This window comes from Podarcis vaucheri (assembly GCF_965113315.1).
Source record: "Podarcis vaucheri genome assembly, chromosome: 8".
NCBI lineage: Eukaryota > Metazoa > Chordata > Lepidosauria > Squamata > Lacertidae > Podarcis > Podarcis vaucheri.
Window position 1 is genome coordinate 64,747,361 of NC_138766.1, and position 12,900 is coordinate 64,760,260.

The 12,900-nt window shown below is 41.1% G+C and overlaps 1 protein-coding gene across 1 annotated transcript in view; it reads left to right on the plus strand.

The window, feature by feature from the left end:
* LOC309538458 (myelin P2 protein-like) overlaps positions 1-12,900 on the plus strand; it is a 94,998-nt gene that overhangs the window by 15,849 nt on the left and 66,249 nt on the right. The window lies entirely within an intron of this gene.

Below are 12,900 nucleotides of genomic sequence, written 5' to 3' on the forward strand. Positions count from 1 at the left end.
TAATTTGCCATACTCATTTACTTTGAAGTCATTTTTGTCCCGGGGCAGAACAAACTCTAGGTAGTAAGCTGTAACTGAAAAAGCTCACCCTAAATGAGCCTTCCCAAACTTGCTGCCTATAAATGTTTTAGACTACTACAACTTGCAACATTCCCACCTAGCACAACCAATTTTAAGGGATGGTGAGAGATGCAGTCCAACAACATTTGAATGGCACCTGACTGGGGAAGGCTGCCCTAAGTGAAATATCCATATGTCACCCTTTATATTGACTCAATGATTTTATGGGCCTCAAGAGATCCAAGAAGGATTCCAGTAAAACGTCCTCTATGATGAAGCTTCATGATGAAGCTATGTTGAGGACATTGGTCTTTCAAATCTCAGCAGGTATGAACCCAAGATTCAGCATCCCCACCTTTCGCCTTCCATTCCACTCAATTCACGACGTCGTAGTTGTGAGATCCCCAAGGCTCAGCATCTAGTGCGGCGGAACCAGTTACGCTGCCCTAAATCTGCCTCTCACATGGTTCCTATAAACTGCCATTCATGGTGTTTGTGTGTAGGTCTCCAACTCCCCATCCCAGGATTCTTGTGTTCCATACCTGCCTATCTCCTTGCCTCCTTGCACTTCCTTAATATCCTTTAGCATCATCCCTGCCCCATTTTACTCTACACGTACTGTCCATAAGGAAAATAATTGTTGTGTGCCAAGGCATTCCATCTTTTGCAAGGCACTGTTGCAAAAGATGCAAGAGATGACATAAAGCCTATATATTGCATTCAGTTTGCCTGTGTTTTCCCCCCAACCTATCGTCATGGAAGCTTTGCCGTGCGTTGGAATAAAGTTCAAAGGGATAAGATGCAGCTCACAAGCTAAGACATAAGTGCCAATACTTTGTGTTGAATGTAGGTTTTGCTGGTTCTAGTGAAATAGATCACAACACTAACTCTCAAATTCAAAACCTTCCTATGGTTTTTGAAGTGCTAAAAATATCTACCCAAATGGTATATTTGCTTCTAAATCCTCCCACTGCCATATGGTATTATCAGATAACCGAGTCCTTTAGGAGTACTTTACACTTGTTTAACATAACTGACATACTCTTGGTAAGCTAGCAGCTGATTCGGAAGATACCTTATTTTGACATTAAATAACATTAAATAAATAAATATCCAGGTATTATAGTTATATTTTAGGGAAACTGACTTCAACAAGTTTAAAGACAAGCTATTGCAATCCTTTGAGTAGAAATATTTGAGGGGAAGGAACTGCAAGATGGATGGGAGTCTCTTAAAAGCATGTGCTTTCTGTGCCAACTTTTAAATGCTGAAAAATTTTCTGTTCAGCCAGGCAATTAAGAACACACCCACCCACAATGGTTAATTGATGCCTTCCCATTGTTTTTATTGTCTAGTTTTCTGTTTTATTGCTGAAAACCAATATTTTGAATGACATACTGGTATATAAAAGAAGAAGAAAAGAAAAAGTGAAACCTGTGTAACACTTAATAGACATAAATGCAACATTTTTATTTTAGGTAGGAAGAGTCAGATAAACAAATATAGGACCAGTGACTCCTGTCTTGACTTGCAGTATGTATGAAATGGCTCTAGGAACAACTATTGCATTTCTTAGCACCCTTTCTTCTGATGGAAGTTGATCAGGGGACCCCCCCTCACATGTGCAGCACAGCGTTATGGGATGGGGAATTGGTTTCCATGAGTCTGGGTATGTGTGTCAAGAGTGCTTCAAGCAACCCAAAAGCTCAATTTACAAGGCTGTTTTATCCGAGCCAGTTGGACTGTCCATCTCTAAGGGCTGATGAGTAAAGCAGATAGTTCAGTTTATTTTAGACATGCATCAGTGGATTCCAGCTGCCTTGATTTATTTGTAAAGTTTTATTTATCTCTTGAGAAAGAGTTACTCTTGAAACCTGTAGGGAATAAAAGAAATAGTTTCTCTCCGCATTTACACAGCTGTTGTCTTGAGGTCTACCTTCAGCCACACACGTGGGATTGGACTACTTAAGAGTTCTGTTCAAGACCTGCATACATCCTTTAACTTTTTGGTTTAGAATTGTGCATCAATGATCACACAACTGTTTCCCTGTATTGAAAGCAATGCCTGAGATTTTCAGCTTATCAAAGCTTCAGTGTTACCTCTGAGAACAATTTTCAGCAGATGGGCATGATTCAGCTAATGCTACAGTTCATATCTTGTCAAGGAGAGATTTAGGCTGCAATCCTACACACAGTCTCCTGGGAGTAAGTCACACTGAATTTTTGAATTAGATTTTGAAAACATATACACCACTTTTCATTCATACATATATATAACTCTCAAAGTAGTTCACAACAGAAATAAATAGCGACAGTGAAGATAACCAAATAGTCCTATAATTTCAACAGCAAAAATAGAAGTGGTGTCAGAAAGCTCAGCTGATCACCATAGAAAATTCATTCTGCGAAATGAACACCACACTCATGGGCGTAGCCAGGAATTTTGTTTGGGGGGCAGGCTTTTGTTAGGGGGGCAGAACCTCAGATTTGTATTGATTTTGGGGGGCAGCTACCCCCTGCCCTCCTTGGCTGTGCCCATGCCCACAGTGGAAAAACCTACTTCTAAACAGTGCTGGATTAGCCAATAGGCTGACTAAGCACATCGTTAGGGTACCAGCAAGGCAGAAGCACCCACCATTTGAGGGTTTGGGGTGGGGAAACAATTTAACATTTGGTATTTCAAAAAAGTATCATGGGGAAAATCAGAGCTCTGCTAGATTTTCTTCCCCTATATTTCTGTCCCCGCCTAAATTGGGGTGTCCTACTATAATAATAATAATATAATAATTTATTTATATCCTGCTCATCTGGCTGGGTCTCCCCAGCCACTCTGGGTGGCTGCCAACAGAATATTAAAAACACGATAAAACATCAAACATTAAAAACTTCCCTAAACTAATGTAGATCAAAATAACGCGAGGAACTCAGATCCTGCAGTGTGCTGCAATAAATCTATGTTTTGTTGTGTTTTGTTTTAAATTTTTATTTTACAGTTTAGTATTGTTTTTGTTTTGAATTACATATGATGAGCACAATAATCTTTTTTCTGCTTCTTAGTCAGTATGTAAAAATACACACCATTGAGCATGTGCTTCAGTCCAGTTCAAATCAACTGAACAAGCAGCACAATCCCATGCATGCTTACACAGATGTAAGTCTCACCGTTGACTAGAACTGGCATGTTAGTTTACTTAGATATAGCACCTCAGGGTGTACATTTCAGGTGCGCTTCAGTCACGTCTCAACGAATTTAGGTCGTACAATTAAAGTTGATTTGGTGCTCTTGTGCAACAATTACACACACAGCCATCAAACATTTTGCGGTAAGGAGAATTATGAGGAAAAAAGCACTGGAAAAGTGTGGGAAAACACTTGATTTAACCTCACATAACCTCTTCACAAACAAATCAGGAAGAATGCTCAGTAAGTAAGTCAGCTGGAATTGACCTCAGAAAGTATGGAGATACTTGGATACTTGATCTGAGTGCTTGTAGTGTGTCTTACATTCTATACGATTTGATTATGTTTTTTATATTATTATTACAGCTCCTTCCCAGTGTGTGATTTATATTTGGACTCCTCTCTGTGTTCTTTCATCCATCTCCAGGCAGGCACTATTGTAGAGGGGTTCATTTCTGAGTAGATAGATGAGGTAATGTGAACTTCAAAGGAGGTATACTGTCCCTGGCATAACTGATCTTCACTGCTTCCTTAGGAAAGTTTTGATGACCCGCTGTGATGTGCAATTGTCAGGGGAAAGGGCCATAGCTCAGTGGTAGAGGAATCTCCTTTGCATGCAGGAAGTCCCAGGTTCAGTCCCCAAAATCTCCAGGATGAGAGCTGGATGAGAACGCTCTCTGCAATACTGGAGGGTCACTGCCACTGAGGTAGACAATGCTGAGCTACACGGACCAGTGTTCTGACTAAGTACAGTGGTACCTCGGGTTAAGTACTTAATTCGTTCCGGAGGTCCATTCTTAACCTGAAACTGTTCTTAACCTGAAGCACCACTTTAGCTAATGGGGCCTCCCACTGCTAAAGCGCTGCCAGAGCACAATTTCTGTTCTCATCCTGAAGCAAAGTTCTTAACCCGAGGTACTATTTCTGGGTTAGCGGAGTCTGTAACCTGAAGCGTATGTAACCTGAGGTACCACTGTATAAGACAGCTTCCTCTGTTTTTGTGTTCCTAACTGAGAAAAGGTGTACATGTGTTTCATAGGGTGAATACAATAAAACCTCAAAAGCTAACCAACTGCATTGTGAACAGTGTTTGGCTGTACTAAAAGACCTGTGAATTTTGTTCTAATGGATCAACCAAGTCTTTGATGTGCAGTGTGACTCTGATGTGATGAAGTCAGGATACAGAAGGGCGGGGGACAGAATTCTCCCTGCGCATTCTTCCTGCGCATACATCAAAGTCTTCATCGCCGGAATACACACGGCTGCTACGGCTTGCGGTTTATTCAAGCGTACGCTGTGCTCCAGTTTCACGTGAACGTGAGTGAACCTAATTTGGTATTTTTTCTAGGAATTATTACAGAGGGTGTGCCTTCTCTATTGTTCACACATATTTCAAAGAACATATGAAAATAATACCGCTTCCTCCAGGACGACTTCATAAGATGAAGTCATGTAGGGACAGCTCAGAGCTGTTCTTGGCTCTGCTTCCTATGGAGCAAGTACCTGCAATCTCTGTGATGGAAGGAGGTGAAGGCCTGTAACATTCACTTGACTGCAGGCACCCCAACTCATTTAAACTCCTTCCTAACATAATATTATGGCACTTACTGTGGGGGAGAGTAAGAGAGGCAAGGCATGAGGAGCTTGGCGCTGTGTAGGCACCATAGAAGCCAACTCCTATGGTTCAAGGTCTCTTTTGTTGTTGTTGTTGTTTAGTCATTTAGTCGTGTCTGACTCTCTGTGACCCCATGGACCAGAGGACACCAGGCATTCCTGTCTTCCACTGCCTCCCGCAGTTTGGTCAAACTCATGCTGGTAGCTTCGAGAACACTATCTAACCATATTGTCCTCTGTCGTCCCCTTCTCCTTGTGCCCTCCATCTTTCCCAATATCAGGGTCTTCTCCTGGGAGTCTTCTCTTCTCATGAGGTGGCCAAAGTATTGGAGCCTCAGCTTCAGGATCTGTCCTTCCAGTGAGCACTCAGGGCTGATTTCCTTTTTTTAAAATATGAATATTTATTAAATTTTCACAAATTATAAAAACACATACAGTACACACAAAACACATTACACATAAATACATACAAAAACAAACAAACACATATAATTTCAACTCCTTTTTTTCTTTAAACTTACTTCATTGACTTCCCCATACCTCCCCTTTCTGCATTCCAATACCCAAATTTATTTCAGCAAATCCTTCCCCTTAATTTTATCCAATTTTTCTTTTTCTTTCCTTTTACTTAATCTTTACCAGCTGTAATCCCTTACTTTGTATAACCACAACATTTTAACATTCATTAATTTTACAATGTTTCTTAAGATAAATTTTAAATTTCTTCCAATCTTCTTCCGCCGTCTCTTTCCCCTGGTCTCGGATTCTGTCAGTCATTTCAGCCAGTCCCATGTAATCGATCACCTTCATTTGCCACTCTTCCAAGGTGGGTAGATCCTGTGTCTTCCAATACTTTGCTATGAGTATTCTTGCTGCTGTTGTAGCATACATAAAGAAAGTTCTATCTTTCTTTGACACCAATTGGCCGACAATGCCCAAGAGGAAGGCCTCTGGTTTCTTAGGGAAAGTACATTTAAGTACCTTTTTCATTTCATTATATATCATTTCCCAAAAGGCCTTAATCTTCGGGCACATCCACCAAAGGTGAAAAAAAGTACCTTCAGTTTCTTTGCATTTCCAACATTTATTATCTGGCAAATGGTAGATCTTTGCACAGGGCTGATTTCCTTAAGAATGGAGAGGTTTGATCTTCTTGCAGTCCTTGGGACTCTCAAGAGTCTCCTCCAGCACCATAATTCAAAAGCATCAATTCTTCGGTGATCAGCCTTCTTTATGGTCCAGCATTCACTTCCATACATCACTACTGGGTCTCTTTGGGCCCCCCCAAAAAAAAATATTAGAGGGGGCCAGCCCCCCCAAAGTTGATGGGCATTGCTGTGTGCACATCTTGTGATTGATTATGCATGGCAGAGATTACATGCTCCCTGCATTTTATTCAAGTTGGCACACCTGGCAGGCACATAATAGCAAGACCAGAGGATTGATTCCACCAGGCTGAAAAGCACTGAGTTTTCCATGCCTCGGCTCTCCCCTGGTAAGTACTAGTGACACACTATGTTTGGAAATGTGGAGAGAAGTGGTGTCCCACCTTGCACTGCCACACCAGTCACTACTCTGAATACCAGCACACCGATCCCTCTTTTACTGTCTGGCTTAGGGTGAGGCTGGGGCTGTTTGCCATCATGAAGATATTCAGCAGTTGCAGGTTGTTGTTTTTAAATAAATGGAATTCCATTTTCCATTCCTCACACATTATCTCAAAGTGCTTTCGCAATTAAACCATCAACAATAAACAGATGCTGAAATTTCCTGTATAAAAACAATGATGATAACACTTTCATATGTAAAAACCATTCAAAACAATTTCCTAAGTAATTTCAAGTGCTATATAGATGCAGAGTGGGATAAAAACTTCCACTGAAAAGGGTTGTTGTGTACGAAGGATAGGTTTCACCACAATAAAGACTTGATCCCTATATCATATGGAAGAGACCTCCTGATAAGATGGTTGGAAAAATAAGGGGTGAGGTGATCTTTTGTGTCAATTTTTTTGTCAGACTCTTGGAAAAGCGAAGGGTCCCAAGATAGGGTTACCCACCCCAATCCATGCATATAATTCCTGTTCAGAATAGAGGTCCACCATTCCAGTTGCTTTTTAAAATGACACTTCCATCAATACTATAATACGTTTAACACAATGCAAAGTTTACCCAGAAGGACTTGAAATGGACAGAACTCTTGTCCTGTTTAAAAGGAGTCGATTAGAAAGAGTTTCGAATTTGGCACCTGGTTCATGCTTGCAGTTTGTTACAGATGAAATCTGGAACGTGGTTGCTGTTCCATGCTTGTATCTCTTCATCTTTCATGTTCGGTGCTTTAGAACTGGAAGCAAAGAACTTATTCTGCGCCAGAAATGCCTTGCCTGAAGCTTCCTGGGTAAGTGTGGCCAAGTGCTGCCTCTGAAGCATGCGGGGATGGGTTTTCCTGTTAGCCAGCCTCCCAGATCATCATTAAAAAAAATATTTGAGAGAAAGCACTGTTATATTTTCACAGCACATTGCCACAGGTCACAAAGTTCTCAACTTACCTGCGCTCTGCCTACATCTCAAAATACAACCCTCCTCAAAGCAGATGTATCACATTTACTCTGGACTTTCAGCTGTAAAACAGAGAAGACTTACACTGAGGCCCCATTCAGACCAAACATACTGTTTAAAGTGCAGTGGTACCTTGGTTCTCAAAAGCCTTGGTACTCAAACAACTTAGAACTCAAACACTGCAAACCCAGAAGTATTTGTCCCAGTTTGCGAACTTTTTTGGGAAGCCAAACCAAACATGCTCTGTTTTGCGTGTTACACTTCCGATTTGAGTGCCACACTTCCGTTTTGAGTGTTATGCTGAAGTCTGTCTGTTTTTGCTATTTATTTTGCATTTTTGTGGCTTTTTTGTTTTGTTTTTGTGACTGTGTAACCCAGTTCAGCTATTGATTGATTGATTGATTGTGCGAATGCAGCACATTGTTTATTGCTTTCATTTTATGGATCAATAGTCTCGTTAGTAAAATTAGTAAAATTCATGTTAAATTGCTGTTTTAGGGGTTGTTTTTAAAAGTTTGGGACAGATTAATCCATTTTGCATTACCTTCTATGGGAAAGTGTGCCTTGGTTTTGGAATACTTTGGTTTTGGAACGGACGTCTGGAACGGATTAAGTTTGAGAACCAAGGTACCACTGTATGTTAAATGTATGGTGTGAATGTGGTCTGAGTCAAGCCATTGGTCCACCCAGCTCAGTATTGTCTACAGTGACTGGCAGCAGGTCTACAAAGTTTAAGGCAGGGGTCTCACCCAGCCCTAACGGGAGATGCTGGAGATTGAAACTGGGGTTGTTTGCTTTTTTGGCATGCAAAACAGATGTCCTATCACTGAGCTACAAGCCTTCCTCTCAAAGGGGGGGAATTACAAGATGGAAGAGCCCCCAGTTTGCAACTCTTTATGATAAAAAGGGCAGTATCTCCGACCCTTTGAAGTGCTAAGAGAAAGATTCGCCATCCTTAAGTGGTGGAATCTCCTGTTGCAGGGAACTCTGAGTAGGGATTAGTCAATCTGTTAATTTTGGTTTCTTTCCATTTCTCCTTTGTTCACTGTTAAGTTCAGCTCCCCACATTTCAGTTTCTTTTAAAATTCCTCATAAGAATTCAGTAGTGTGAATTTATCCTAAGACACACAGCTTTGTATCCAATTTAGCCCAACACACATACTTTTGCTGTTGTTTTTGTCCATGGAGTTTTCTTGGCAGAGATACTGGAGAGGCTTGCCAGTTCCTGCTCCAGGGAAAGATTGAGGGCACAAGGAGAAGGGGATGACAGAGGACGAGATGGTTGGACAGTGTTCTCGAAGCTACAAACATGAGTCTGACCAAACTGCGGGAGGCAGTGGAAGACAGGAGTGCCTGGCGTGCTCTGGTCCAGGGGGTCACGAAGAGTTGGATAAGACTAAACGACTAAACAACAAACAAAACATACTTTTGCAAAACAACTCTCCTTACATAATGCATTTTTGGGACGCTAATTTCATGAGCATGCATGCTTATGTGGTATGTGCATTTTTGTACGCATTACCTTTCTGAAGAATTGCAATGCACAATTCAGAGACGTGCAAATCTCAAAGGATCGTATTGTTTTGGTTCACATATTATTTTGGAAAGTGTGAATTATATGAATTCACCTTTAAATGTTAACTGTATCAAATTTCTCCCTCATCCCTAATTGTGAGCATGTGAAATATATAGAATGGATATAAAGACCAAAGCAAAGAAGGTAGAGCAAAAGGGGAGCCTGGTTTGCTCGCCAACTGATGTGGTGAGTATCGGATCAACACTTTTTCTTCACATATTGTTGCTCAAGTTTCAGTGGGAAAATTTAATACAAGCAAGCACAGTCCTTATCATGCAATGTCAACCCAAAGCATTGCAGTGTCTTGATGGAGTCCTTTTCCTGAGTTGGAGTTCTAGTGCAATGAAAAACAACGGCTTGGAACAGTGTCCCTGTGATCACGGAAGCTGAACATGATAATCTAATTGGCACATTATGTTATTCATTGTTCAGGCAAGAATACACTCCGGGTGGCCAAAGCAGGTTATTAGGAAAAGAACAGCAATGCTGGAACTGGCATTCATCAGGTACAAAATTAGACAGGACCACCTAATGCAAGTTATTGCTCAGAACCTTCCTGAATATTGAATATTACTCTGGGCCTTCTTGAATAAGATACTTTGCGGACACAGTGGAGTGGGTCTATAGCTCAATGTTACAGCTACACGTTTTGCAAGCAGAAGGTCTCAGATTCAATCCCTGGAACTCCTAGGATAGATCTCTGTCTGAACCCTGAAGAGCTACTGTCAGTCAGCGTACATCTGAGGCTGCTTTCACAAGGCAGTTTATTCTTTTTCCACATTGTATTTGAGCTTTCACACAATGTCAACCCTGCTTCCAGAAATCTAGTGAAATCTAGTGGAAGTTTAACATTCATTTCCATCTTAATTGCTTCAAAATGTATAAATCTGTTTGAAGCCCCTTTGAATTTGTCTAATGACCATCGCTGCCTTCTGTGGGAGTGAATTTACCTATGCACTGCATGAAGAAATACTTTCTTCTATTTGTCCTGAATCTTTTGACATTCAGCTGCATGGGATGTCCACAGGTTCTGGTTATGAGAACCTTCATCCTGAAGGTTACTAAAGGATGGATAATTTTAGCCAAGCTATCCTTACGCAGTCAAAGCCATCCAATGGGAGCCAATGGGAGTTCTTTATTGCCCATGACTCTGTCCTTCCCTCTTCCTTCCCCTTCCCAGCACTTAGCTGGGATAAGTCATCATTCCTTGTTTTAAATATTTACTCTTGTAGCATCTATACAGCATTTTTCTATTTTAAAAAGAAATGCATAAAGCGGCGCCAAAGTTAAAAATAAACAGATTGTATTTTTCATGCATACTCCAGCCAACAGTTAACAATGTGGGACACCTTCACTTAAAATGCAGACTTTGTTTATTAGAAAATGGATCTGTTGACGCATTTCCACTGTGGTGTTATTGTTGGGGCTAGATCATGCTATAAGAATAGAACCCAGTGGTGGCGGCTGCCCATCTCTTCTCAGTATTTTGTGGATGCTTGTTTGATATGTTAGCCAAGGAATGGCTGCCAAGGCTAATAAATCACTCATCCCAGCACTCACTTCCTCCAGTAGTTTCTTTGCACGGTATGACTCTCCATTCACCTTTCTAGATTTTTTTACTTTGTTGTTACAGTGAAAACAATGAGTCCTGCTCGGAGTAGACCCACTGAAATGACTAAATGAGTTCCATTGCTTTCAGTGGATCTCCCTTGAGTAACACTTAGTTGAATGCAACCCAAAGTTTTTTGTGGGGCTAGGTTCTCCATGGCAAGATGGCACTAATATTAGCTGGACCCAGGGAAACTCATTCGAAACACAGTTATACAATAATAAGAATTAGGGATGCAATGCAGTGATTAACAAGGATCTCCATTGTTGCCTTTCACCTAGAGAAACTATTTTCTATGTGCACACAAAGTTAAAGGAGTACTTCAGTATCTTCTTTTGGAGTGACTTGAGTTGGGTTTTCCGTGAAGTTGCATTATACATAACAGAATTTGCACACCATTCTGTTGCAGTTGAAGCACCTCGTATTTTCCATGTTCCTAAATGCATAGGAGCACATAGTAGCTAAAAAGTTCCCCTTTCATGATAATTCAGCAGCTCTAGGATACTGGAGAAAAGGACCCTGCAGGGACCTGTTGAGACATAGCAACATTTCTCCAACCTTCCCACAACATTGGACCACTACATCACTGGAAGAAAGCTGCAGGCATTTAGACAAGCAGTGACCAGGACATGGAGAAAAACTTGTGGAGGTAGAAAGGGAGAGGGGTGCTTTTCAAAACAACCCTCCACCTTTGTCTATTCTTGGTTCCTAGGGAAAGGTACATCACTTCTGCTGCTTCAGATGTGACAGAGTGTTCCAGGGAAGGAAGTCAAGCTAATAGTTTTTTGTTCTTACACTTAACACATCATTGCCATGTTTACATCAGGTTTTTCATTAATGCTCACTATGGCTTTGCCCAGGAAAAGCACTTAAGAAAAAGGACAAAAATACTTATTGGACCAAAGCCAGGGCCATTTCAGAGGTTTTCCAATATTTACACAGCCCTCATTTGTTAGATCTATTCCCCAGGGTCTCTTCATAATGACACAGGTGTAGTTTTTCAAGAGTTCTATATAAAAGGCAAGGTTCCTCATTTCTCATTTCTGATACACAGCCAATTTTTTTAAAGAACTTGGTACTGTTTATTGTGTATAGTCCAAATCACTACCACATCCACTCTAAACTATGCTGTTTTTCTTTTGCTATTTGCCATGTGATTGCGTGCACCAGCAATTTCATCCTCTTCGACTTTTTTTGCTGCACTTCAAAGAAGAACTGCCTTGGCAAAGAGCCGTGGAAAGAGGCTGGTATTTATACTTTTAGTTGTGTATGCCACACGCAAATTCCACATACTCATTGCCCACACTGTCCACATGTGTGTATAAAGATGGGCCCATGTTGTTGGCACTCACTTTAATGTCAGGTGTGTCTCTGAGCCCACCTCCTTGATATCTGCATGGTTAGCATGGCATGCAAATGTTGTAAACTGCTTTGATTTTTCTTAATGAACTAGTGGTATCTAAATATTTTTATTAAAAAATAAAATATCCAAAGGTGTATTCAGTTGGATATGTACAGTATGTGTGATTGGGACCCCACCTTTGCAAGACTGGGGGCCCTGAACACAAGGAGTGCCTATGAGCCTTCAGCTGAATGTGCACATGTGTATGATGTGTTTTTCCCCACCCTTGTCTTTCCAGAGCTGCATTGGGGAAAGGCATGGGCAAATCTAACAGTTTTGGCCTGCCTCAATTCCTCTTTGAATCTTAAGTTCAATTCTCACCATTTCGTCATCAGTTTGCATTTTTCAAAGAAGTGCTCGTGGAAACCCATTGTCATTTTAGCATGAATTTCTCTGAATATGCAGTTTCACAAAATATACACATTTTCATAAAGCTGTTTTCCATTTTGGATTAGAATGTTGGCATTTTGAAATGTTATTTTCCCTGGTGTGTGTATTTTTACACACACTTTACACCAGCATGTGCATTTTTGTACACATTGTTGTTGTTGTTTAGTCATTTAGTCGTGCCCGACTCTTCGTGACCCCATGGACCAGAGCACACCAGGCACTCCTGTCTTCCACTGCCTCCCACAGTTTGGTCAAACTCATGCTGGTAGCTTCGAGAACACTGTCCAACGATCTCGTCCTCTGTCGTCCCCTTCTTCTTGTGCCCTCCATCTTTCCCAACATCAAGGTCTTTTCCAGGGAGTCTTCTCTTCTCATGAGGTGGCCAAAGTATTGAAGCCTCAGCTTCAGGATCTGTCCTTCCAGTGAGCACTTGGCTGAGAAATTCTATTGCAAAATTCACAGATGTGAGAATTTTGAAGGGTGGCTGTGTTTTGGTTCTCATACTGTTTCA